The sequence below is a fragment of the Myotis yumanensis genome, unplaced genomic scaffold (assembly GCF_028538775.1).
Source record: "Myotis yumanensis isolate MYYU_CA2020_CCGP unplaced genomic scaffold, mMyoYum1.0.hap1 SCAF_19, whole genome shotgun sequence".
Classification (NCBI taxonomy): Eukaryota; Metazoa; Chordata; class Mammalia; order Chiroptera; family Vespertilionidae; genus Myotis; species Myotis yumanensis.
This window is the reverse complement of record NW_027223770.1, coordinates 1,559,113-1,587,045: the sequence shown is the minus strand read 5'-3', so window position 1 is coordinate 1,587,045 and position 27,933 is coordinate 1,559,113.

Genomic DNA, 27,933 nt, shown 5'->3' with positions numbered 1-27,933 from the left:
TAGCCCTGCCAGCACAAAGGCTCCCAGAGAAGCCTACTCATCTGCCAGAGGAGCAGAGGCTAGCTGAGAAACTAAGGGCCCAGGAAGGAGAGGCTGGATGGCTAGTTCTGCCAGATGGGAGGCCTATAATGCCAGAAGCCCTGGGGCAGACCATCGCTTCCCAGACCCACCAGAGCACCCACCTGGGGGAATGAAGCTATCAGAACTACTGGGAAGAGAATTTTACATCCCAGGGCTCCAGAAAATATCTCAAGAGTTGGCTAGAAGGTGCCAAGTGTGTGCCTGGGTGAATCAAGGGCCCCCTGTTGTGGCCGCGCCGGGACAGCAATTCTGAGGTCAGAACCCTGGAGCACACTGGGAAGTGGACTTCACCGAGATACCAGGGGGACAAGGAGGTATAAATACTTGCTGGTTTTCATTGATACCTTCTCTGGCTGGCCTGAGGCATACCCAACCAAGGCAGAGACAGCACAGGTAGTAGTTAGAAAACTCCTCACCGAAATTGTCCCCGGTTTAGCCTGCCACTATACATGGGTCCGACGATAGCCTGGCGTTTATCGCCAAAGTTACAATCCATAGTTAAGGCCCTAAGAGTTTCTTGAAAATTGCATTGTGTTTATAGACCACAGAGTTCTGGACAGGTAGAGAGGATAAATTGGATCTTAAAGGAAACATTAACTAAGTTAAAATTAGAGACTGGAGAAAACTGGGTAAGTCTCCTTCCTTTTGCTCTCTTCAGAGCTAGGTGCACCCCATGCATCCAAGGGCTAACTCCTTTTTGAGATAATGTTTGGGCAACCGCTGCCATTGGTGCCCAGGTTGAGGGAGGAGGAAGTCGCCCATCTCTCTACCCAAAATTTGCTTAAGTCCTTACAGGCTTTGCAGAGCAGCGCCACATCAGCACGACGGGTGGTGAGAGCCCTACGGGAGGAGGACGTGCTGAGATCCAGTCCAACACAGCCTGCCTTCTCTCCGGGAGATCTCGTTTGGGTGAAGCGTCACGACCCTGGCAGCCTGGAACCTAGATGGGATGGACCCTACCAGGTGGTGCTGAGCACTCCAACCGCCATCAACGTCGCAGGAAAGAGGCACTGGATCCATTGTACGCAGGTTAAGAAAACGAATGACAGCGTCGAGGGATGGCGGGTCCAGAAGACCGGAAACCAGTTGAAGAGAGGTTCGACCTGGGGCCCCGAAGAAGAACTGCATGATCGGAAATTGTAACCCCGTCCTCCTCATGCCTCTCGCCTGGTGGACTGACCAATGGGAAGGGGGAAAGACCTGGGGACTAAGACTCTATGTAAGCGGCCGAGACCCTGGCCAGCTGTTCACCATTCAACGCCGGACTCTTCCCTGGTGGTTCAACCCGATTGGCCCCTTGCGTCCCCTAGACAAGCCAGAGAGGCCAAGTCAGCCACAGCACCCAGCCACAGCTAAATCTCCTGGTTCCCCTGGGTCACAAAGCTCTGGGAGCCCCAGCCCTACTCCACCTGCAGCCACGACCTCACCAGCCCTTGGGGACCTACAACAGCTTTTGGATACAGGCGCAGGAAAACCAAACCAGAAGCTGCTGGGAACCTTGGACTTAATGTTTTCTTTCCTAAATCGCACCTCCCCAAACCTGACCGCGGATTGCTGGCTGTGCCTCAACCCTGAACCCCCTTATTATGTTGGGATAGGGGCAGGGGCCCAGCTCGGGAAGGACGCTTCTGCCATCAGAAACCTTTCGGCAGGAAGTGTGCCAGACGGACTGTGTATGTGGGGACACAAACACCAAGGACTTACTCTTGGGGACTTCTTAAACCCCGGGACTTGTGTGTACCCTATGAACTATCCCGTTAGCAGTGCCACCTATACAGATCTATGTAATTCATCTATCATACTTCCAAAGAATTATACAGGAGAGACCCCCACCTACTTAGTAGCTCCGGAGGGGACTTGGTGGGCATGTACAACTGGTATAACCCCTTGCATCTTCTCTCCAGTCCTCCAGAATCCGATGGACCCTGGACTATGCATTCTAACTCATATCCTCCCACAGGTATATTACTATTCGGGAGAAGGGGGCCGAGAACATTTAAACCTCGAACCCAGAAGGGTTAAAAGGGCCCCCATCCTAGTCCCCCTCCTTATGGGAATAGGAATAGCAGGGTCCACGGCCGTCGGAACAGCCACCCTTGCAACCGGCCACCAGAATTATAAAGAGTTAAGTAGGCAGATAGATCAAGATTTAAGCTCTCTCGAAAAATTTGTTAGCCAACTGGAGGACTCCATTGGTTCACTCGCAGAGGTAGAATTACAAAACAGACGAGGCCTAAATCTGCTTTTCCTGAAGCAGGGAGGCCTCCGTCTGGCCCTAGAGGAATCTTGCTGTTTCTACACCAACCACTCAGGGGTGATCAGGAAAAGCCTTAGCCAGCTGCAAAAATAGCTGGCTGACCGAGAAGAGGCTAGAAAGGCTGAAGGCAATTGGTATGAGGATTTATTTTCCTGGTCCCCCTGGCTAACTACCCTGCTCTCCTCCTTGGCAGGACCAGTCGTTCTGCTCCTCCTAGGGCTCATATTTGGCTCCTGCATTGCCAAATGCCTCCTCAATTTCATATCGTAGAGGAGGACGCTGAATCAAAGATTTGATTCAGGAAAAGACCAGTAGGGAATGTACTGGGCTACATATCAGGGCGCGCTGTGCTGTCTGTTCCTGGAACAGACAGATAGGAAGGTACTGACATCAGGTCAGGCCTTGAGATATGGTCTCATGGTTCCTCCTCAATGTATACTGTGCTCTCTGTTCCCGGAAAACATAGATAGGAAGGTGATAATGCTATACTGTGTCAGGAACAAATTGCGTAAGCATGGCTTTGTAACTTTGTAGTTTTTGCAAATAAATTGCCATAACTCTTGCAGTCAGGGGCTGCAGTTCAAAGCAAAGGCTGAACTGCAGACAGCTGGCCAGCTTAATAAAGGTTCCTAAATTTAAATTCTGAGTCAGTGGTTTATCTCGCTGAGTGAACCCATAACAATAGGCAGTAAACTCTCTGACATCTCTTAGTAATATTTTTTGTGATATATCTCTTCGGGCAAGAGAAACATCAAACTAAAAGTTTTGTGCAACAAAAAAAAAAAAACCATCAACGAAATGAAAGGGAGAACATATTTGCCGTTGATACATCTGACAAGGGGTTAATAACCAAAATTTATAAAGAATCCATACTACTCAACACCAAACAAACAAAACAAAAAAACAGATATTCCAATTAAAAAGTGAGCAGAGGACATGAACGGACACTTCTCCAAAGAGGACCTACAAATGAACAATAAACATGAAAATGCTCAACATCACTATTTATCCAAAAAAATGCAAGTAAACCATAATGAGATATCACCTCACTCCTGTCAGAATGGCTTTCATCAATAAATCAACAAAGAATAAGTGCCCTGTTGGTGGGAATGAAGATTGGTACAGCCACAGTACGGAGGTTCTTCAAAAAGTTTAAAATGGAACTGCCTTATGACCCAGCAGTTTACTTTGGCTATTTCTCCAAAGAAATTTAAAACATTATTTTGAGTGAATATATTTACAATAGCCAAGATGTGAAACAATTCAAGTGCCCATCAGTAGACAGTGGATAAAGATGTGGTACATCTATACAATGGAACACTACTTGGCCATTAAAAAGAACAAAATCTCATCATTTGCTACAGCATGGGTGGACCTAGTGGATATTATATTCAGTGAAATAAGTCAGTCAGAGAAAGACAAACACCATATAATTTCAGTTCTATTTGGAATCTAATGAACTATATAAACAAACAAACAAAACAGAAACAGACTCATAGATACAGAGAACAAAGTGATGGTTGCCAGAGGCGAGGGGTGTTGGGGGACTGAATGAAAAGGAGGACGGGATTGAGAAGTACAGAATGATACTTACACAATAGTCACGGGGAAATATAGTACTGCGTAGGGATTACAGTTAACAATCCTATATAATAAAAGCCTAATATGGTAAGTGTCCAGTCATCAGGTCATCCATTCAACCAAACAAAGCATAATAAGCTAATGATATGCTAAGGCCGCTCAATCGCTCACTATGATGTGTACTGACCACCAGGGGGCAGATGCTCTGACCGGTAGGTTAGCTTGCTGCTGGAGTCTGGCCAATCAGGACTAAGCAAGATGGGCCGGACATGCCCTGGAGCCCTCCTGCAGTCCCTTCCCAGATGGCCAACCTCCCGCATCCCTCCCCGGCGCCGAAGGTGCACCAGTGGGGTCCTCAGCCTGGTCTGCACCTTCTCGCAATCTGGGACCCCTCACAGGGGCACAATGATTGTCACGTAGTTCCATCCTATATAATAAAGGGGTAATATGCAAATAGACAGTCACACCCTCACACAAGATGGTCACCTCCATGTGGTCACAAGATGGCTGCCCCCATGTGGTCACAAGATGGTCACCACAAGATGACTGGCAGGGGTGGGCAGTTGTAGGTGATCAGGCCAGCAGGGGAGGGCAGTTAGGGGCAACTGGGCCTGCAGGGGGGCAGTTAGGGGTGACCACGCCGGCAGGGGAGGGCAGTGGGGGGGACCAAGCCGGCAGGGGAGGGCAGATGGGGGAGACTGGGCCTGTAGGGGAGGGAGGGCAGTTGGGGGGACCAGGCCTCCAGGAGAGGGCAGTTAGGGGTGACCAGACCAGCAGGGGAGGGCAGTTGGGGTGACCAGGCCTGCAGGGGAGGGCAGTTAGGGGCAACCAGGCCGACAGGGGAGGGCAGTTGGGGGCAATTGGGCCAGCAGGGGAGCAGTTAGGTGTCTATCAGGCTGGCAGGGGAATGGTTAGGGGGTGATCTGGTTGGCAGGCAGAGCGGTTAGGGGCAATCAGGCAGGCGGGCAGGCGAGTGGTTGGGATCCTGGAGCCCCAGATTGTGGAGGGATTTCCGACTGCCTGTGGGGGATCAGGCCTAAACCAGCAGTCAGACATACCCCAAGGGGTCCCAGATTGGAGAGGGTGCAGGCTGGGCTAAGGGACACCCCCCCTCCCCCCCGTGCATGAATTTCATGCACTGGGCCTCTAGTCTATATAATAAAAGCCTAAGCTACCATTATGACAGAACAACTGGTCACTATGATGCACACTGACCACCAGGGGCCAGACACTCAATGCAGGAGTTGCCCCCTCTTGGTCAGTACACTCCCACAGGGGGATGGCTGCTCAGCCAGAAGCAGGGTTCATGGCTGACAAGCGCAGCGGCTGTGGTGGGAGCCTCTCCCACCTCCGCAGCAGCATTAAGGAGCAGCAAGCCAAGCAGTAAGGAGTGAGCAGGCAGGCGGTAAGGAGTGAGGGGTCCCAGAATGCAAGAGGGATGTCTGACTGCCAGCTAGACCCAATCCCCACAGGGCAGATGGACATCCCCTGAGTGGTCCTGGACTTCAAGAGGGTGCAGGCCAGGCTGAGGGACCCTCACTCCCCATGCACAAATTATGTGCACCGGGCCTCTAATATTGTAATGATGGTGTCTGATGCCAGTTGGAGGAACATTTTGTCAAGTATATGATTCTCTAACCACTATGCTGTACACCTAAACTAATACAGAATAATACTGAATGTAAACTATCATTGAAAAACTTAAAAAAAAAATTTAAATATCAAAGATTTGTGGAGGCAACTCATGATGAGAGCAAAAGTGGAAACTGTGTCCCTAGAAACTCAGCCAAGACAGTGACTATCAGGGAGAAAGCCAGGAATCGGACACTGGGGTCCCCAGAGGACCTCCAAGGCGGCTGCATGGATCTGAGCCTCAGGGGCTCGGCGATAAGTCACTGTTCCTCTTAAATTGCTCTTCTTCACTGAGGAGAGGTAGTCACTTTCTGATTAATGTTCCCTGAAAATATTCATGTAAATGTATTTCTTTATCTCTCTCTCTCCCCTCTCCTTCTCTTTCCCCTTCCATCCCCCACCTCCTCCTTTCCCTTATTTTGCTCTCTCCTTAGCATAAGGTTTCAAATTTCAGTTTTCTATTGTTGCATTTTAAATTACCTCAAAATTAGCATCTTAAACCAGACAAGTTTATTGTCTCGGTTTCTGTAGTTCAGAAGTCTGGGTGGGGCAGGACGCATTCCCTGCTGCGTCTCCCTGGGCTGAAATCAGGGTGCATTCTGCAGGTCCTCCTGCAACATTACAGCTTGTTAGCAAAACTCACTTCCTGCAGCATTTAGACAGAGATGAGTCTTTTCCTGCTCCCGTCACAGGCTCCTCCATTCCCTGGTGTGCCCCCCGCCAGGCCATTTACTACAGGAGTTGATCTCTCCCAACGCAGGGGGTCTGGCTTTCTGACTCCCTCCTGAGCATCCAGAGGGAAACCTCTGCTTTTGTGGGGTTGGTGAGTAGGCCAGGTCATAACTGTGCCCTGGAGCACAATCCAACCGCAGCAGCAAACCCGCTCTGTTCCAGGGCCGGGCTGACGCGGGCAGACAAGGGGACGGAAACCTGGAGACCAGCTTAGAGCTCTGTCCGCACGCTGAGCACGCACAGGCCATCTGTGTGGACGTGTGGACGCGGTGTGCACATTTCCTCTCTTTCTTTCCACGATGGCTCTGCCTCCTATAGAAATACTGTGCACGGTCCCCCGAGAAGCCCCTGTTCCTTGGGTCTCGTCTAACTCTGTGAGCCTCTGTGCCGGGTCCATGTCTCCCCCAGCCTCCAGCTGCAGGTCCCCTGACCTGACCTCCTCCCACTACGGACAGGCATCCCTAGAGACCCACCCGCTCCAGGGTGTAGGTACCATCATATACAATGGTGGCCAATGTAGCTCCGCAGCTCAGGTCTCTCCTGAATTCCCTCACATCCCAATTGCTTTCTCAATATGTCCGCTTGCTGTCCAATAGCAATATAAAACTTAACATTTCTAAAAATAACTTTGGCCAGAACTGTTCCTTTCCACAGCCTCCTTATATCCGTAAATGACAACGCCCATATTCTACCATCTTTTTAGGCCAAAGATCTTAGTGTCTTCATTAACGCCTCCTTCTCTCCCAGAGCCCAGACTCAATGCATCAGCCACGTTCCTCAGCTCTACCCTCAAAACGGTAGGACCTGGCCCTTGCGGAGCTCCATGCCGCCTCCCCTGGGTTTTTGCAGTAGACACCTGTCTACTCTAAGTACCTCCATCTTCAGTCCCCCTGCCCTATTTCAGTTTATTCTCTACATGGAAGCTGGAGCGATCCCTTTAAAACATCAAATAGAACATACCACTCCTCTGCTAGAAATGTGCTGGTGGCTTCCCACCTTCCCCAGAGAAAACTCCAAGGTCTCCCTGGTCCGACCCCGTGCCCTCCCACCTCCTGCCATGCTGCTCTTCCCTCACTCACTCCACCGCGCCCTTCCCAGGCCTTTCACATGGCACAGGTGTTCCTTGCACAGAGCCTGTGCCCTTGCTCTTCCTGCTGCTCTTTTCCAGCCTCCGGCTCACTTCACAGTATCAGAAGGGCTTTCCTGATGACCTTCCACCATGAACACTGCCCTTGGGACCCTCTATCTCCTGTCTCTTCTTTTGTTTTCTTTGTGGCACCATCACTTACCCACCCCCCCAATACATGAAATCGTATGTGTGGGTTTGTTTTCCATCATCATATTAAAATGTAAGCTCCATGCAGATGGACTCAGTCAGTTTACTGCTGTGTCCCAGATCCTCAATCGGAGTATCAGGAACATAGTATCCAATCAATATTTGATGAATGAGTTTAAAAGAACCAATTGCTTACCCATCAGAGAACATAGATTTTCTCTACAGGATGTATTTTTAGTAGAAAATACATGGTGGAAAGAAGACAGAATAACCTTGTCACTATCTCTAGAGCAGCAGTTCTCAACCTCCTGGCCCTTTAAATACAGTTCCTCATGTTGTGACCCAATCATAAAATTATTTTCGTTGCTACTTCATAACTGTAATGTTGCTACTGTTATGAATCATAATGTAAATATCTGATATGCAGGATGATCTTAGGCGACCCCTGTGAAAGGGTCGTTTGACCGCCAAAGGGGTCGCGACCCACAGGTTGAGAACCGCTGCTCTAGAGGATGAATAATTCAACCCTTACATTCGAGAGAGGACAAAGAAAGGCCTTCGTGGAAGAACGACATGCACATGAGCTAATATTTTCTTTCACCTCAAAGGCTACGGTGTAAATCCCATCAGGTGTCCATCCCTGATGGAGACCAGATGTCCACCCCCCCCCCTTTTACCACAAGCCAAAACAGGTTTCTCTCTCTGGCTGCCCTAACTTCAGCTTCTTAAAATCCTGTCTGTCCTTTGAGATGCATCTAAAGCACCATCTTTATCAACAAATCTCTTGATTCTCTGACTTTAGGTGTGACCACTTCTGCCCAAAGCCTCCCACAGCACCCTATTTTTTTAATTGATTTCAGAGAGGAAGGGAGAGGGAAAGAGAGATAGAAACATCAATGATGAGAGAGAATCATTAATCGGCTACCTCCTATATGCCCTTTACTGGGGATCTAGCCCACAATCTGGGCATGTGCCCTTGACTGGAATCAAACTGTGACCTCCTTGCTCAAAGGTCGATGCTCACCCACTGAGCCCTGCCAGACCAGGCAGTTCCCTATCTTAAATGATGATCTCTTTATGCTTTACCCTTTCTCCTCCAACGCTTCCCATGCCTAGAGGGTGTGCTATTATATCATGTATCCTCCATAGCACTTAGAACCATATCTTATCAGAGAAGATGCTCATTATATATTTGTGGGATGAAGCTGATTGATCCAATTTATTGTGTTTAATTGGGAAATTCAGCATTTAACTAGAGGACTGCTGTGATACACTCTCAGGCCTTAGGGACTCAGCACCATCTACCAGAGCTGGGCAGGTGGCTCAATGGTCTGAGACTACAGTCACCTGTCCAGCTTGTGAGGAGCCCCCTGCTAACTGAGGATTCTGTGATTTTTGTGAAATGCAAGAGACAGTCAAGAATGGTTTGTTATAAGTCCGTTAAACTCTCTACATATTTTCACTTCATGTTCACTAGCTGTATTTAAAAAAAAAAGTATACTCTTAAAAGCAACATTTTTTTTTTTTTAAGTGAAATAACACACTTCACACTGTGCTGCTCTGGCCCCTGCTGATGCTTCTAGGGGAGCATAGCGAAGAGCTGCTTTCCTCTCCAGCCTTTGCCTTGTTTTCCCCACATCCTGTAATTTCCCTCCACACTGGAGAGCCAAGTGCTGTGTGGGGCTAATGAAACACTATAATTACCCATAAGTCCTGGCCCAGAAGCAGGAGAAAATCTAACAAATGTCTGATTGTGATATCAGTGAAAGACTCGAGATGTGTGACTGGTGACATGCAAAATATTCTATTCACTTAATACTCTTGATGAATCGTGAATTAGTGTAATCACATTAGCTATTCTATTCACTTATTAGGCAAGATTGGTTAGAAGTGAATCATTGCAGAAAAAACCTCTCAAGTTGCAAAAATTAGACTTCTATAGTTTTATTATGTTTATTTTCAACCGAATGTAATTGTCTGTAGCTTTGCCTGAGACTAGTCTGCCTTCCGCCCCTGCCTTTGCCCCTTGAAAGACTGAGCACTGGTTACAAGTGTAGAGAGAGCAGGTGGGACCATGCAGATCTCCCATAGCAGTGCTCATATAGAGTGTACAAGTGCCAAAGTATTGATTATAAGAACTCCTTTCCAAAAACATAGTCAGGCTATTTTTAACTGAGTTATAATATACATACAGTAAAATGTATAAATCTTAAGTGTTCAGCTCAATTAATTTGAACCTATCTATATGCTCATGAGATTAGCACCGTGTTCAAATTACACATTTTTATTTAATTTTAATGTTTTTAATTGATTTTTTTTTAGAGAGACAGGAATAGAGAGATAGAAACATCGATAAGAGAGAAAAATATCACTGATAGGTTGCCTCCTGCACACACTGGAGATCTACCCTGCAACCTGGGCACGTACCCTGACCTGGAATTAAACCGGCAACCTCTTGGTTCCTAGGTTGACGCTCAACTGCTGTCACACCGGCTGGGCAAATTACACATTTTAGAAAGGTTCCCTTGTCCTCTTCCCCATCAATACCCCACCTCTTCCCAGAGATAGCCACCTTTCTAATTTCTATCACCAGAAATTGGGCTAGCCGATTCCTCACTTCATATCAATGAAATCATACAATCCCATATTAATTTTTAAAGAACAATATGAAGTAATTTTAATACAGAAAAGCAAGACAAAAGGATGCCCATACCCCACCTCCACCAAAAAAGGGAACAATTAATAAAGTAGCACATACCTGTCACTAGAGAGTCCATGCCTTACAGAGAAGCACTCAGAGGCCCGTGCTTCTTCAGAAGCTGTCCATTGCTCAGCGTGCCTCCCCCGCGTTCCTCAGGCCCTGTCCCTCCCTCCGCACCTGCTCGGCCTCGGCCTCGGCCTTGAAGGCTGGCCCTGGTGACAACACTGGTTCCCTGACTCCCTGGCATTGTAAAGGAGGGGCACAGTGATCCCTCCAACTTTTTTCTTCTTTCTCAAGACCTTTTGGACTTTCTCAAGACTCTTTTTGGCTTTTTGGAGTCTTTGTGGTTCCATATATATTTTTCAATTATTTGTTCTAGTTCTGTGAAATACATCATTAGTATTTTGATAGGAATTGCATTGAAGCTATAGATTGCTTTGGGTAGTATGGATATTTTAATTATGTAAATTCTTCTTGTCCATGAACATGGTATATGCTTCCATTTACCTTATCTTCTTCAATTTCTTTTTTCATTGTCTTTTAATTTTCCAAGTAAAGGTCTTTTACTGCACTTGTTAAATTTATTTCTAGGTATTTTATGTTTTGGATACAATTTTAAATGGGATTGTTTTCTTAGTTTTGCTTTCTGATAGTTCATTATCCTATATAATAAAAGGGTAATACACAAATTGACCCTAACGCTGGAATGATCAGAACGACCACTCAACCAGTCACTATGAGGCACACTGACCACCTCTTGGTCCCTTTCCCTGGCTGGCAGTCTCCAATCACCCAATGGTGAATGGGAAACTGGGGGTGGGTGGCGGGGGATGCACGTGGTGCCAGGCCAAGGCCCCGACCCCACCAGTCGCTCCACACACAGAGGGCAACCCGTGGTGGGGGCAGAGCTGGCGAGCAGGCAGAACAGCCAACCTCTTGGTTCCATCCCCTGGCCGGTAGGCTCTGATCACCTGATGGTGAACAGGGAACTGGGGGTGGGTAGCAATGGGGGGTGGGGGCAGGCTGCTGGCAGCCAGGGAAGATGGCCCTGATTATAGGCCAGGCCTAGGGACCGTACCCAAGCACGAATTTCATGCGCAAGGCCTCTAGTTGATGTATAAAAGTGCAACTGATTTCTGGATATTTATTTTGTATCCTGCTACTTTACTGAATTCATTTTTCAGTTCTAGTAGTTTTTGGATGGAATCTTTAGGATTCTTTATATACAATATTATGTCATCTGCAAATGATGACTTTTTTTTCTTCCTTTCTAATTAGAATGTCTACTATTTCTTCTTCTTGTCTTATTTCTGTGGCTAGGACTTCTGGTACTATGTTGAATAAGAGTGGTGAACATGGAATTCTCTGCCTTGTTTCTGATCTTAGAGGAAATGTTTTTAGTTTCTCCCCATTGGGTATGATGTTGGTTGTGGGTTTGTCATATATGGTCTTTATTATTTTGAGATATGTTCCCTTTATTTCCACTTTGCTGAGAGTTTTATAAGAAATTAGTACTGGGTTTTGTCAAATTTTTTTTCTGCAAAAATCACATATGATTTTTGTCCTTCATTTGTTTATGTGGTGTATGACATTTATTGATTTGCAGATATTGTACCAACCTTTCATGTCAGAATTAAATCTCACTTAAACATGATGTATGATCTTTTTAATGTATTTCTGAATTCAGATTGCTGATATTTTGTTGAGGATTTTTGGATCTATGTTCATCAGGAATATTGGCCTATAATTTTCTTTTTTGTTGTGTATTCATCTGGTTTTGGAATTAGGATAATGCTGGCGTTGTAAGATGAGCTTGGATGTCTTCCATCCCTCCTCTTAACTTTTTTGGAATAGTTTGATAAGGATAGGTGTTAGTTCTTTTTTTGAATGTTTGGTATAATATCCCTGTGAAGTCATCTGGTACAGGAATTTTGTTTGTTGGAAGTTATTTGTTTTAATTGGCCTGCTCAGATTTCCTGTTTCTTCTCTATTCAGTTTAGAAACATTGTGTGTTTCTATTAATTTCTCTCAGATAATCTGGTTTGTTGGCATATAGTTGTTCTTAATATTTTCTTAAATGCTTTGTATCTCTGTGGTATCAATTGTTACATATCCTCTTTAATTTCTGATTTTATTTGGTTACTCTCTTTTTTATTCTTAATGAGTCTGGTTAAAAGTTCAATCTCGTTTATCTTTTCAAAGAACCAGCTCTTGGTTTCATTGACCTTTTGTATCCTAAATAATAAAAGCCTAATAGGTAAATTGTCTCCTTGACCGGGAGTTTGACCACTCACTATGACCTGTGCTGACCACCAGGGGGCAGCGCAGAACATGGTGGGCATTGGCGATGTGGCGCTGGCAATGGGCGGCAGTGGAGGCACTGCTGGCCCCGATGGGCCCCAATGAGAGTGGGACCATGGTGGGATGGTAGAGCAGGTGAGCAGGCGTTGCCAGGCCAAGGCAGGTGTGAGTGGGGCCCAATCGCCCCACAGAAGGCGACCAGCAGCAGTGTCTGGGCCACATCCCAGCCCCCAGATGCTGAGGGAGCCAGGAGGAGGCCCAATGACTCAGGCAGAGGGGGGAACATGGGGGCTCAAGGGCCCAGTTGCTTCCCACGGCCCAGAGGTCAGCTGGGACCTGCCCTTCCATGCCAGATGCTCATACTTCAATCACCAGCCAGGCCTAGGAACTGCACCTGTGCATGAATTTCATGCACCTGGCCTTTAGTTGTTTTATAAGACTCTATGTTTATTTCATTTCAATTTTTATTATTTCCTTTCTTCTACCTAATTTGGGCTTTGTTCCTTGTTCCTTTTCTAGTAGCTATCTGTGTAAGGTTAGGGTATTTATTTTAGATTTTTGTTTCTTGAGGTAGGCATGTATTGCTATGAATTTCTCTCTCATTACTGCCTTCATTGTGTCCCATAGATTTTGGATTATTGTGTGACCATTCTTACTTGTCTCAAGGAATCTGTTCATTTCTTCATTGATCTCATTATAAATCCATTCGTTGTTTAGTAACATGGGATTTACCCTCTGTGTTTGTGTGTTTTTCAGTTTTTTTCTTGTGATTATTTTTAGTTTCATAAAATTTTGATTAGAGAAGATGCTTGATATGATTTTAATTTTCTCAAATTTATTGAGGTGTTTTTGTTCCAAGATGGGGTCTATGTTATAAAATATTTCACATACACTTGAAAAGAGTGTATATTCTGCTGCTTTGTGGTGAAATGCTCAATTAAATCCATCTTATCTAGTGCATCATTTAATGCCACCTTTCCTTGTTGATTTTCTGTCTGGAAGGTCTATCCATTGAGTTCAATGGAGTGTTACAATCCCCTACTATTTGTGTTACTGCTAACTTCTCTTTTTATGTCAAGATTTGCTTACATATTTAGATTCTCCTATGTTGGATGCATACATGTTTACAAGGATCATATTCTCTTGTTAGATCAATAATGATTTATCATTATGTAGTGTCCTTTGTCTTATAGCAGTGGTTCTCAACCTTCTGGCCCTTTAAATACAGTTCCTCATGTTGTGACCCAACCATAAAATTATTTTTGTTGCTACTTCATAACTGTAATGTTGATACTGTTATGAATCGTAATGTACATATCTAATATGCAGGATGGTCTTAGGCGACCCCTGTGAAAGGGTCGTTTGACCGCCAAAGGGGTCGTGACCCACAGGTTGAGAACCGCTGTCTTATAGTAAAGTCTCTGTTTTAAAGTTTATTTTGGCTTATTAAGTGTTGCTATCCCAGTTTTGTTTTGTTTTTCATTTCCATTTGCATGAAATATCTTTTTCCAATCCTTTACATATATTCTGAGGTGAGTCCCTCATAGGTAGCATATGTGTGGGTCTTGTATTCTTGTCCATTCAGCTACTCTATGTCTTTTGATTGGAGCACTGAAGCCATTTGTATTTAAAGTGATTATTGATAGGTACATACTTATTGCCATTTTATTATTTATAACTATGTTCATTTTTTTTCCTTAAAGAAGATCTTTTAACATTTCTTAAATACTGGTCTGGTGGTAATGAACTCCTTTAGCTTTTCTTTGTCTCAGAACCTCTTTATTTCTCCTTCAATTTTAAATGATAGCCTTGCTGGGAAAGTAGTCTTGTTTGTAGGTCCTTGCTTTTCATCACTTTTAATACTTCTTGCCAATCCCTTCTGGCCTGAAATATTTTTGTTGAACAATCAGTTGATAGTCTTATGGGAGTTCTCTTCTAGGTAACTAACTGCTTTTCTCTTGCTGCTTTTATTTTTATTATTGATTTCAGAGAGGAAGGTAGAGGGAGAGATCAAAACATCAATGATGAGAGAATCATCAATTGGCTGCCTTCTGCATGCCCCCTATTGCGGACTGAGCCCACAACCCAGGCATGTGCCCTTGACCGGAATCAAACCTGGGACCCTTCAGTCCATAGGCCGATACTCTAATCACTGAGCCAAACCAGCTAGGACTCTTGACGCTTTTAAGATTCTGTCTTTGAGAGTAGGCTAGAAGGGGTCAATGTGGCGGGGGGATATATGTAATACTTTCAACAATAAAATGTTTTTAAAAAAGATTCTGTCTTTGTTATGAACCTTTGGCATATAATAAGACTGTGCACACAGCCCCCAAAGGGGTGCACCAAGAGCGTCCACCTCAGGTGACTGGTGAAGCTCAGCCACTGGGCCCTATAGGACACCTACCACACAAGGCCACTCTATCAACTCAAGGAGACTTAGCAGCTACCCAATACATAGAAACAAAGACAGGGAAGCAGCCAAAATGCAGAGACAAAGAAACATGTCACAAATGAAAGAAATGGAAGAAAGCAAACTCCTGGATATAGAGTTCAAAACCACGGTTATAAGGTTACTCAAGAATATTCTAGAAACCTCTGAGGAACTTAGTAAGACCTTCAAGGATCTTAGTGAGAATGCCAAAAAAAAAAAAAATGGAAAAGGACCAGTCAGAAATTAAGCATACACTGACTGAAATAAAGAATAATATACTGAGATTCAACAGTAGACTACAGGATCCTAAGAATCAAGTCAAAGATTTGAAATATGAGGAAGCAAAAAATGCCCAACTGGAAAAGCAAAAAGAATCCAAAAATATGAAGGAAGTGTAAGGAGCCTCTGGGACAACTTCAAGCATACCAACATCCGAATTATGGGGGTGCCATAAAAAGAGAGAGAGCAAGATATTGAAAACCTATTTGAAGAAATGACAGAAAAATCCCCCTACCTGGTGAAAGAAATAGACTTACAAGTCCAGGAAGCGCAGATTACCCCAAACAAGAGGAATCCAAAGAGGACCACACCAAGACACATCATAATTAAAATGCCAAGGGCAAAAGCCTAAGAAAGAATCTTAAAAGCAGCAAGAGAAAAGCAGTTAGTTACCTACAAGGGAATACCCATACAACTGTCAGCTGATTTCTCAACAGAAACTTTGCAGGCCAGAAGAGAGTGGCAAGAAATAGTCAAAGTGATGAATAGCAAGAACCTACATCCAAGATTATTCTACCCAGCAAAGCTATCATTCAGAATTGAAGGTCAGATAAAGAGCTTCACAGACAAGAAAAAGGTAAAGGAGTTCATCACCACTAAACCAGTATTATATGAAATGCTGAAAGGTATTCTTTAAGAAGAGGAAGAAGAAGAAAAAGGCAAAGATAAAAAATTATGAACAACAAAGTGACAACAAATACATATCTATCCACTGAGCCAAACCAGCTAGGGCAAAAGTTTTAATTTTCATGGAAACACTAGAAGCCCGGTGCACGAAATTCATGCACTGGACAAGGGTGTCCCTCAGCCCAGGCTGCACCCTCTCCAATCTGGGACCCCTCGGGGAATGTCTGACTGCCGGTTTAGGCCCGATCCACAATCGGGCGGTCGGACATCCCTCTCACAATCCGGGACTGCTGGCTCCCAACCACTTGCCTGCCTGCCTGCCTGCCTGACTGCCCCTAACCACTTCTGCCTGCAAGCCTGATCACCCCCTAATCTCTCCCCTGCCAGCCTGATCGACGCCTAACTGCTCCCCTGCTGGCCCGATCGCCCCCAACTGCCCTCCCCTGCAGGCCTGGTCCCCCCCAGCTGCCCTCCCCTGCTGGCCTGATCTCCCACAACTGCCCTCCCCTGCTGAATACAAAGGGATGAAATAAATGAGTAATCATTAACATAAAACAATAGAACATTTTAATAAAATTAATATTTTTTCTTGAACATTAACCCCTAGAGTGCCGGGAGCGCTATCGGCTCCTCCTGCAGTGTCACTATTAGATGCTAGTAGTTCACTCTTTATTGACAGATGGCACCTAAGTGCAGATTACTTATGATGCCGAATGTTTGTAGTTCTAAAATTGACCACTGGCATTTATCTGCCTAATTTTTTACAGGTACTACAATTTTATGAAGTTTACTCAGATTTTGTAGCCCTAAAGCTTCGAAATGGCGTCCAGTTCTAAGTCTGCTTTTATTAGTGATGATGATATTGCTAAATATGTCAATTCTTGCTGTGAAGATGATGATTTTGTGGAAGATATTGGAGATGGGTGTCCCTCTATTTTAACATTATATGTTTTGTTCAAATTTTTTTCTACTAATATTTTATAATACAATCAGCAAACAATATATGTCAAGGATGAAAACAAATGTAGTAAAGGTTTCCTTAAGTTTTTGAATATGTAACTTCATTTACTTGCGATTTATAATTTTTTTCCTAAACTGCTGCAAAATCAGCAAAAATGCCTTGGCAATTTTAGCATAGTTCCTAGGATATTGGTTGGCACTCAAAGGGTTAACTTACCAGACACTGAATAACTGCACAAATTAATAAGTGTAATACAAATAAACCTATTTTTCTTTGTTCTCCAAAAGTGAAATATTTCCTGTTCTGCACACCAAACAAGGCAGTCCAAGACTAATGGCATGGCCATCGGCTGCTAAAATATTTGCTGCTAGTATTAGAGGAGAGAAATGGTGTGCCTGTGAATAAGGTGCATAAGGGAAATGAATGCAACAAGATGATAGTAATCAGTCATTAGCGAACATTGTAGTTCATTATTAATAACTAGAGGCCCATTGCACAAAGAGATTCGTGCAATAGGCCTTCCCTTTCCCTGGCTGCTGGCACCGGTTTTCCTCCTGCACTCAGGACCCAAGCCTTTGCTCTGGACGGAGCCTTCAGTCTTCACTCTGGCGCTTTGCCCCTACCTATGCAAATTAACCACCATCTTTGTTGGGTTAATTTGCATACTCTCCTGATTGGCTGGTGAGCATAGCGGAGGGACAGTTAATTTACATGTTTCTCTATTACTAGTTAAGATTATGTATATCAGGATATTGTAAAAATTAAGTTACAAAATTTTTATTAAAACGTTTCTTGCACACCATTACATTGACTGTGCCGCAAAAATATTCATTGTGGGCCACATGTGGCCCGTGGGCTGCGAGTTTGACATGCTTGGTGTAGGGTGAAGGATGATCATCTGGGCTGGTTGTTTGGCTTGAAGATTATTTCAGCATGTTTTCAGGCTGGCAGGCATGGTCCTATAGAGAACTGCTGCATGTTGCTACAGGAGACAGAAGAAGAACTGCTGGAGGCTGTGGGAGAACAGGGTGGAGGACAAGTTCCAGTTCACAGGAGGAGGGTCTCCTCAGAGCCAGAGTACTGTAGTTCTCACCTTATCTGCCTTGTATTTCGCAGTTCCACAGATCATTTCATTAGGGGAGTCGTGCATGTTGTACCGCTGTTTAAATAAAATTTATGATTATCTGCTTTATTTATTCTTCACATTTTTCTATGAGTCATTCTCCCCAATTTTACTAATTGTGACAGTTCCATGACTTCCTCAGGTCCTCAAAGCATGTATGACAACCAGGATTCAAACCAGGTCTGCTGATTCCAAAACCCATGAACACGGCACAGCATCAGAGCCTAGAATTTCCCCCGAGAGTCCACCACCTGATGAGAAAGGGAGCGCATCATCTGAAGATGCCAGGCAAGAAAAGCACAGTAGACTCCCATGTACAGGTGAGAGGAGGCCAGAGCACGTTGCCTGCCTGGACTCCGCAGGAAGGTGTGGTTTTTCCCATAGCGTTTAAAGGCCAAGAGCCATGAGGCAGCCATAGTAACCAGCGTGAAGAGAAGGTTCTGAGAAGAGCTGGGCTCCAAAGAAGGCTGACCAGTCAGTCCTGTGTGGACAGGAGGAGCAAAGGGATCCACTTGGTTTAAAGATGAGAAAAGCATGATGGGGCTTCTGTGGGTTTCCATCACTTCAAGGAACATTTATCATGTTCCCACCATGTGCCTAGCACAGTGGCCTCAGGAAATAAGAAAAGCAGTCATCCTCCCTGAAGTTACTGACACAACAGAGAACAGTTCAAATTCAGCACAAGATCTGCACATACCTTCATCCGTCACGGTTCTCCAGAGAGACGAATTAATAATGCCTATAAACAATATACAGTGGGGCCTTGACTTACGAGTGTCCGGACTAATGAGTTTTTCGAGATACAAGCTGTCTCTCGGCCGATTTTTTGCTTTGAGTTGCGAGCTAAAATTCGGGTTACGAGCCAGCTTCAGATACCCCACCGCTAGTTGGCGCAGCAAATGTCACAGTGAACGCCACAACATCAGCCCAGCATCACGTGTCTCACTCGTTCACTGTTGATTTGACATACGAGTAATTTGAGTTAGGAGCTCCGTCACGGAACGAATTAAACTCGTAAGTCAAGGCCCCACTGTAGATGATATAAATATAAATAGAGATAGAGGTATTTATTTTATATAAGAAATGAATTTAAAGAAATAGTAGGGGCTGGCAAGTCTGAAATTTGTAGGTCAGGGCAACAGACTGCAAACTCGGGCAGAAGTCAATGCTGCAGTCTTGAGGCAGAATGTTTTGTTTTCTGGGAAACCTCAGATTTTACTCGGAAGACCTTCAGCTGATTGGATGAGGCCCACCCACTTTGTCCAGGATCATTTACATAAAGTCAATCACCTGTAGCTGACAACCATGTTGACAAAACACCATCCCATCCGCACCTGGATTCGTGCCTGATAATTAGGTGCTACACTAGTAGCCTAGCAAACTCCACACATAAACTGTCCTATTAGTCCCATGTTTATCCCAAGAAGCCAGAAGCGGGCACTTTCTCTTTGGGACACTGGCTTTGTGCATCACTAGGTCCTGATCCGGTTTTAAGGTGCAGCCGGTGGGGGCCCCAGGAGGGCAGTCAGAGCCCCTGCCAGGGCGCTCACAAAGGTGTGGATTCCTTGCAGCTGATCTTCATCGTGCAGTCGGAGGCTGGAGGAGAGGGGGGGCATTTCGCAAGTGAAAAGAACAAATAACGGGTCCCGCACTAGGTCACTGTGCCCAGGCCTCACGCTCTCGGTGAAACAGCCCCAGCCCCTGCGGCCACCAAGGCCGCTGTGCCCCCATCCCCCACGCCCCTCTCCCGGGAAGCCAACCTGTTTTCAAATGCGCAGCCCCATAGCCCTCCTCCCAACTCCCAGCCGGAGCTCTGTTAGGACCCTCACCAATAAAAAGGGGTGCAAGCCCGGGGGCTGAAACAGAACCCCCACCCCAATAAGAGGGGGAGGTTCGCAACCGGCGGGCGTCGGGCGGCCGGGCACGGGGCCAGCGGGGAGGGCCGGGCGGGCGTTGTGTGTCACAGCCGCTGCTCGCGGGCCGGCGTGGGAGCAGCCGCGCGGAGTGGGCGCTCGGGGCGTCTGAGCGTCTGCAGGGAGGGCAGCGGGCAGCGCGGAGATGGAGCCGAGCCGCGTCGGGGGCGCAGGGACTCGCCTTCCTCGGCGGAGGCCCGGGTTGGGGTCTGGAGAACTGGCCAGTGTAGGTGTCTCAAGGGCACTCGCTTCTCCGGGCGCCCGTGGCGACTGGCCCCGAGGCGCGCTGGGGTTTACCGGTGCAGAGTGGACGCGACGCCACGCAGTGGGCCCCGCGCCACGCAGGCGGGTGGCGAGCGGCCAGAGGGCGGAGCCCGTGGGGAGGCGCACGGCGCGGAGAGAAAGCAGCATCTGATAGACGCTAAGACCTGGCCGCGCCGGGCGGGAGCTGGCCTGGACCTGGGGCGGGGGTGGGGGTGGGGGGTCGGGGGGAGCGGAGAAGGAGGCAGTCTCTGAGCTTAAGGAGGGAGGTTGCTGGAGGGAGGCGGGGGGAGGGGGAGGGAGCCAGACCAGGGCCTCCGGAAGTCTGCAGGAAGGCACACCCGCTGCGAGAGGAAGTGATCGATTTTGAAAAGCCATTTGCTGGTTACAGAAAAAGAAAAAGAAAAAAGAGCAAGTACCTCACCAGCCTCTTGCTCTGAAACAAGCAACGCCCTGGGAGGCGTGGGAGGCGCGAAGGCGCTCTGCCGGCGGGACCTTGCCGAGGGAGTGAGACCCGCCTGCCCCCGTGCGTTCCCCGCCGAGCACGGGACTCTCGCCCCTTCTCTGGGTGGTTCCGTTTGCTCATCCTTTGTATTTATTTCTCCCTCGGGCTAGGAAGCAGCTTAAAATGAACATCTCAGGCTTTGAGACCTTTAAACAAAAACCTGTAATGCAACACAGCTGATCTGCATCTCTCTACTTTCAAGTTCGCTGGTTTTTGCGGCTCTTCTCTGGGGAAGGCACCGCTTAGATTCACCTGTGAAGTGCACCACAGGCACTTCATTCATTCCTTCTCCAACAAATATTTGGGAGTAAAAAAGATGACTAAGATCCATCACTTCCCTCCTGTGGGGAAAGTGGACAAGTACATTCACAGGCGCAGTACCCTGGAGATGGCGGGGGGGGGGGGGGGGGGGGGGGGGGGGGGGGGGGGGGCAGCGGAAACAGAAATCACGTTTCTCCATCAACAGCCCAGATGTGTGGGCTACATTTGAAATGTCTGGATTTCTGATTATTATACCCGAATGTCCAACAGCATTTGTAGGAAGGAAAGCATGAATGCGACTTATAAAAAATGCAAGCATGTATCTTGAAAAAAAAATGCAACTTGTAAAAATACAAGCATAAAAATAATTATTTTTATGAGCCAGCCTTTTCTACTAGGACACAGATCATCAAAATTCTTTGCTATTTGTTTTACATTAATTTATTACTTTCCCTCAATTACTTGGGGAAATTTATATCTTTTCATATGGCCAAGGTGGTAGGCACCATGGCCCAAAACAATTTGATGAACTGTGAACAAGGCAGGATTTTAATAAAATTTGAAACCTACAGCTGTCAAGCCACATGAAGCCTCATGCTTGCAAGTATCAGGCAAACATCACGATAGAATTGGTTAATGTCAGAAGCACTGGCAAAATACTTTGCATCTGAAAAGATATTTCAAGCAAATGGTAATGTAAAAAAAAGCTGGGGTAGCAATACTTATATCAGACAAAATGGACTTTAAAACTGAGGCTATATTAAGAAACAAAGAAGGACATTACATAACAATGAAGGGACCAAGTCAACAAGAGGATATGACCCTTGTAAACATAGAAGCATCTAAATATGTGAATAAAATATCCTGTATAATAAAAGCCTAATATGCAAATTGTCCCCTCCAGCAGTCATTCGACTGGGAGTTCGACCGCTCGCTATGACATGCTCTGACCACCAGGGGGTGGTGCGGAGCATGGTGGGCGTCACAACCTGGCGCTGGCAGTGGCGGGCAGTGGAGTTGCTGCTGGCCCCGTGGGCCCCAATGAGAGGCAGCCTTGGAGCCATCCGAGGAGTCCAGCCCTCCATGGTGTAAACAGGGACTGACAAGTGGAGACCGTGAGGGTCCGGCCCGAGGAGCGGTGGTCCTGGTTGGGGAAGGGCGGCTCAGTCAAAAAGGGTTCCCATGTGACGCCATTGGAGCGCCCACTGTAGGGGAGCCAAGGAGGCAGCAAGGGAGCAAGCGTCTCTACCAAATATCCTCTGGGGACGAGGCCGGAGGGGCCAGGTGCTGTGGGTCAAAGTGCGCTGCTCCTGGAGGGAGCTCCCCCCTTCATGTGCCTCCGTTTCTCTCCCTGGCTGTATTAAACCACATGAGGACCCAGAGCACTGGGTGACAGCCCCGTGGCCACTCCCCAGATGCGTCAGGGTTTAATTCCAGGTGTGTTCTGGAGTCCCTATGGGGCCCCTGCACATCTTAGGGTTCAACTCCAGACACCTCTGCAAGGTCCTTACTCGAGTAAGGACGTTCGAGAGACTCCACCAGAGGGAGGAATGTGCCTCGTTGACCTTCGGAGCTGGGGCGGCCCATGCAGTCGTCGGTCGGACTTTGTCTTGCTGCTGGTGGGGGCCTATTGCCTTCTAACCGGGTCCGACAGCCGTTTATCCTCGCATGGGAGTCTTCTAGTGGCAGCTGCCCTCGTGGCATTTAAGTGGCTGATCCATGCCCACATCAGGTGGCCTGTAGTTTGACAAAAGAGTAGAAAATAAAAGAAAGGGAAATCCTGCTTCAGAACAGCAGCCAGAATACGTGGCTGACGGTGCCCGGGGCTGCTCACAGAAAGGGAAGAGAGAGAAGCAACAGGGTCTGCTCTGCTCACCGTTCGAGGTTTGCTGTCAGGAGGTGGGATCCCGGACAAGCACCCAAAGAGGATACCGAGCAGAATTCTTCCCAGGTTCATGCCTCACAGAATCGAAGAACGAACTGCAGACCAGAGACATTCAAACAAGGCAGGAGTTTACTGCAACAAACACAGGCTCCTTGCTCAGGGAGGGGATTCAAATGGGCTGCCCGGAAGCGTTCTGCTCTCCCCTTATATCTGCTAAAGGCTCACTCTTTGTCTATCTATCTGTGCCTTTTTCTGAGTGGTTCCTGGCCTTTATGCAACATTTTGTTTTGCACTTGCAAGAAAAACATCCTTGTTTCAAAACACCCTGTTTTTCTGCTACCTACCCTGTTTTCTGCAAACACATTTTTTGTTTGTTTCCGCTAGCTCCACGATTCCTCCTTCTTCCACCCCTCACCCTATCTACCTAATCCTGCTTTAACTCCTTTCAGTACCATATGATTTCACTTATATGTGGAATGTAAAGAACAGAATAAACAAACTAGAAACAGACTCATAGATACAGAGAACAGACTGGCAGTTGCCAGAGGGAAGGGAGGTTGGGAGACTGGGTGAAAAAGCAAGGAATCAAGAAGTACAAAATAGCCTGGCTGGCGAGGCTCAGTGGTTGGGCATCAACCTATGAACCAGGAGGTGATGGTTCGATTCCGGTCAGGGCACATGCCTGGGTTGTGGGCTCCATCCCCAGTGTGGGGTGTGTAGGAGGCAGACAATGAATGATTTCTCTCATCATTGATGTTTCTATCTCTCTTTGCCTCTCCCTTCCTCTCTGAAATCAATAAAAATAAACTTTAAAATAAGTACAAAATAGGAGTTACAAAATAGTCTTTGGGATATGGTGCACACAGAGAATATGGCAAATAGTGATGTAGTGACCACGTGTGGAGCCAGGTGGGTATCTGAGCCCTCACGGGGCCGCTCTGTAAGGTGTGTGATTGCCTAGCTTTTGTGTCAGACACCTGAAACAATATGAAATAATATGGAATGGACTGGAATGGAATGGAATGGAATGGAAAGATTTTAATTTGCCTCTTATTTTGCCGACAGATTTAAAGACCATGTTGTTACCTGTGTGTATGCACATACTTTTATACATGTATGTGTGCATGCAATCCTGCTAGTGTGTTTCTGTTATATTTATGTTGAGGTAGGCGTGTGCTAGAGGGAAGAAAGCAAAACCACAAAGGTAGTGCCTCCTTTCAGCAGCCCCAGCTACTTTCTCTCTCCTCGATTCCCCTCTTCCTAATCGCCTTCTTATCCCACAAACCCCCAGGCAGCTCAGAGTCCCCAGCCCTCACCTCTGTATTCTCCCCCACACCTCAGGAAAGCCTACTCCCTTATACTCAATTCACATGAACACCCTTCCTGTGACATAGTTTAATTTAAATAACTACTATGGCCCAAAGTCTTGGTGATGGTAGACGTTCGGTAATAAATGGGCAACAGCTCAAGGGCTGATGTGAGAAACAGGAGACTTTGCCGACCAGGGAAAGTGAGTCCGCACAGCTGGCTGGTAGCTGCTGCGGTCCTGGAGGTCGTGCTGGCAGCCTTTGGCGTGTGGTCAGCCTCTTTTCTGTAATCGCTGAGTTGGAGGACTTACAGCTCGCACAGCCCCCTATTAGTTACTTACATGTGGTCATCTTACCCTCTGGACTGCGTGCTCCTGAAATGGGGGACCCTGGCTCCCCAGGTTCCGGACGGTGCCTGGCATGCAGTAAGTGCTCTGTGCAGAGTGCGTTCTAATGAACTAACTATTCTGAATCCGTTTGTCACATGCAAAATAGAAGTTTGTCCACTCATCCGTCCGTGTATTTACTCGGCATTTGCTGGACAGCCTGCGAGGTTCAGTGCTGGTAACCCGGCAGCTCACCTGAGGCAGCACCCGGCATCTTCCAGGGCCTGAAGGAGGAGCAGAGCCACAACTCCCAGCGTGACTGAGCCCTGGAAGCCGCGTGCCCAGAGGGAAGGGGGATTGCTCAGCGCCCTGTCGCCTGTGCCCGCTCGTGCTGTGCACTCCTGCCTGCAGGGCTTGGCTGTTCCCGGCCTCCCTTCTCTGCAGCTCCCAGCAGAGACATTGAGTGTCATCTTGGAGCCGGTCCAGGCTCCCTCTTTACCTCTCAGAATGCTCGCTGTTTCCTGCGGCAGCAGCGGGTCTGGCCGGCCGGACGCCAGGGACTTGGCAGGGCTCCTCTCCAGGCACAGGCCTCCGGCTTGCCAGCTTCCCAGGTGCCCGCTTGGGAAGCAGGAACAAATCCCAGCAGAGGCTGCCCCCAGGCCCACCAGTGTGTGTCCCAGAGGACCCAGAGGACGGGAGCACCACTGGGAGGGAGGTCCCACTGCAGACAGCCCCGCTGCGCTGGAGCAGCCTGGCCTCTGCGCGCTGAGGTCAAGGCCGTGCCTCTGAAAGGTTTCCTCCAGGAAATGAAGGGAAAGAGCGAACTGGGGCCCAGACACTGGCTGGGGAAGGCCCGGGGGCACACAGCCTCCCTGACCGCGCAGACTGAGCCTCCCCTCACAGGCGGCACGGGGAAGCCACAGCCTTCCCCAGGCTGCTGGTGAAGGGAGGGTGCCCAGGACCTGGACGTGTTCTTTCATCTGGACCCTCACTCCCCTCTCTCTTTTGAATTAATTTGTATGATCTCGGGCCCAGGCTGAACACGTGACAGCCTAGGCTCCTGCTTGCATTTAAACAGAAACCAGATTTGTGCTTTTCGATATGATCTTTTTCTGACTTTTCCTCCACCCTTTGTCTTTCTTTTCATTTACTCTCCCATCTCCCGGCATTTCTTTTTTCTCTGACCCTCCCACACTTGGTGGGTTACCTGGTCATTCGCATCTCCCTCCTTCAAATACCCACCCTCTTCCCCAGCCACGCCAACTCAGTCAAATAAGTATATTCTGCAACAGAAAGGAAGGTTCCTGACATTCGTTGAACTCCTAGGAGGTGCCAGGCATGATGCCAAAATGCAGACTACAGACGGACAAACTCCTGAACACCTGGAGCTCACGGGGGCTCGAGTTGGTGCTAAAGCACCTGTGGAGTACCCAGGCCTGAGGCCGGGAGGCGCATCACACAAGCATAGCGTCAGTGTTCAGGGGCCTTGAGGCATAAGTCCAACGCTCAGCCATGGGGCTCTGCACAGGAGGTCACTGACAGATGGCCGCCTGGCAGACAGGAGTGCAGTCCCAGGAATGGGAGGAGTCGGGCCCTGCTGGCCTGACCTTCATTCAGCTATAAGCTCTCCTCACCTTGGGCTCCTGGTTCATAAACCAGGACAGCTGACCAGGCTCTGAAATGCTCTGAATCTGTAAATGCCTCCCTGCTCTTTACCTGTCACCCACATTATTATAAAACTGTACTAAAATGATAGCCATTTTTTACAAATCAACGAGCCACAAATGCTGGGGAGGATGTGGAGAAAAGGGAACCCTAGTCACTGCTGGTGGAAATGCAGACTGCTGCAGCCTCTGTGGAAGACAGTATAGAGTTTCCTCAAAAAATTAAATATGGAACTGCCATTTGACCCAGTGATCCCACTTATAGGAATATATCCTAAGAAACCCAAAGCACCAATCAGAAAGAATGTATACACCCCTATGTTTATAGCAGCACAATTTACAATAGCTAAGATCTGGAAACAGCCCAAGTGCCCATCAGTAGATGAGTGGATAAAAAAGTTGTGGTGCATTTACAGCATGGAATACTATGCAGCTGTAAAAAAGAAAGAGCTCTTTCTATTCACAACAGCATGGATGGACATGGAGAGCATTATGCTGAGCAAAATAAGGCAGTCAGAGAAAGACAGGTATCACATGATCTCACTCATATGTGGAATCTAATAAACAAAATAAACTGATGAACAAAACAGATCCAGAAACATAGAAGCATGGAACAGACTGACAAATTTCAGAGGGAGGGTGGAGGTTGTGGGAGTGGGAGGGGAGTGATTAACCAGGGAACTTATATGCGTATATGCATAACCCATGGACACAGAGTGGTGAAGGCCTGGGAGGGGCAGGTCGGGGGTGGAGGGGATTAATGGGGAGAAAAACAACAAACTAACAAAGGGGACATCTGTAATACTTTCAACAATAAAGATAAGTTTTTAAAAAACTGTACTAAAATGGACTAGATTCAGGCGAGTGTCAGCTGTTGGTTTCAGGAGACCAGATCCCAGAATTCTTGGTCTGTGTTTGGGGCTGCAGTGTTTTTAAAGCCTTGTAGGTATAATTCTGCATAAGCCTACTGAACTGCACTGCTCCTCTAAGCATCGGAATTTGTATTATTTGGAAAGGCAGACTGGTGTTCAGCTGGAGCCATCCTTACTGGAGTCCCATTTAGACAGAGTGTGAGCTGCTTGAGCTAATGAGAGAAACCTATTATCAAACCCTGGAGGTCAGCAGATGTGGGCTTAACGGGAAAAGTGGGAAAGTCAGGGGATTCCATCATGGTCACGAAAAGGCACTTTACAGTAAACTCTGTTATCCATCCAGAGAGAAAAATAGGTCATGCTGGTTGATGACAAATAGAGGCTCTTTAAAGACGCTGCATGAATTATCAATTTTCAAAATTTGAAAGAAACATGGAATACACCGAAAGGTTGCTATAAATAAATTAATCCTCTTTGAGGATTTCAAAACCCTTTGCACTACACTTCATAGCAAGTGAGAATGATCAGACCCAGCATAGAATCTCCTTTAATTGCAAAAACAACAGGAGGCTTATTAATACTGTTACGTTTAAGAGCAAAATAATATTACTAAACATGATCTGGCTTTTCTCTCAATCCCAGTTTCCACTACTTCCCTGCTCCTGCTCCCTGCGGCAGCCACAGGCCAGGACCTTTTCTGGGGAAAAGACTTGCATCTCCCCCTTGCACACCTGTGCTCAAGCTCCCTGCCCCCGCCCCAGTCTCTCTTTTCCTCTCTGGAGTCTCTTTTATGAAGCTTTCCATAATGTCCTCCAAGAGACGTGACATTCCGATTTCAGAACAGTCTTGGCTCTTCCACTTAGAGGAAGTTTGACATATTATCTGCCTGAGGACATTATGGTCTCATTTGGCTTAAACTTCTTGGTAAGAATAGACACATGGCACCATTTATCAAAG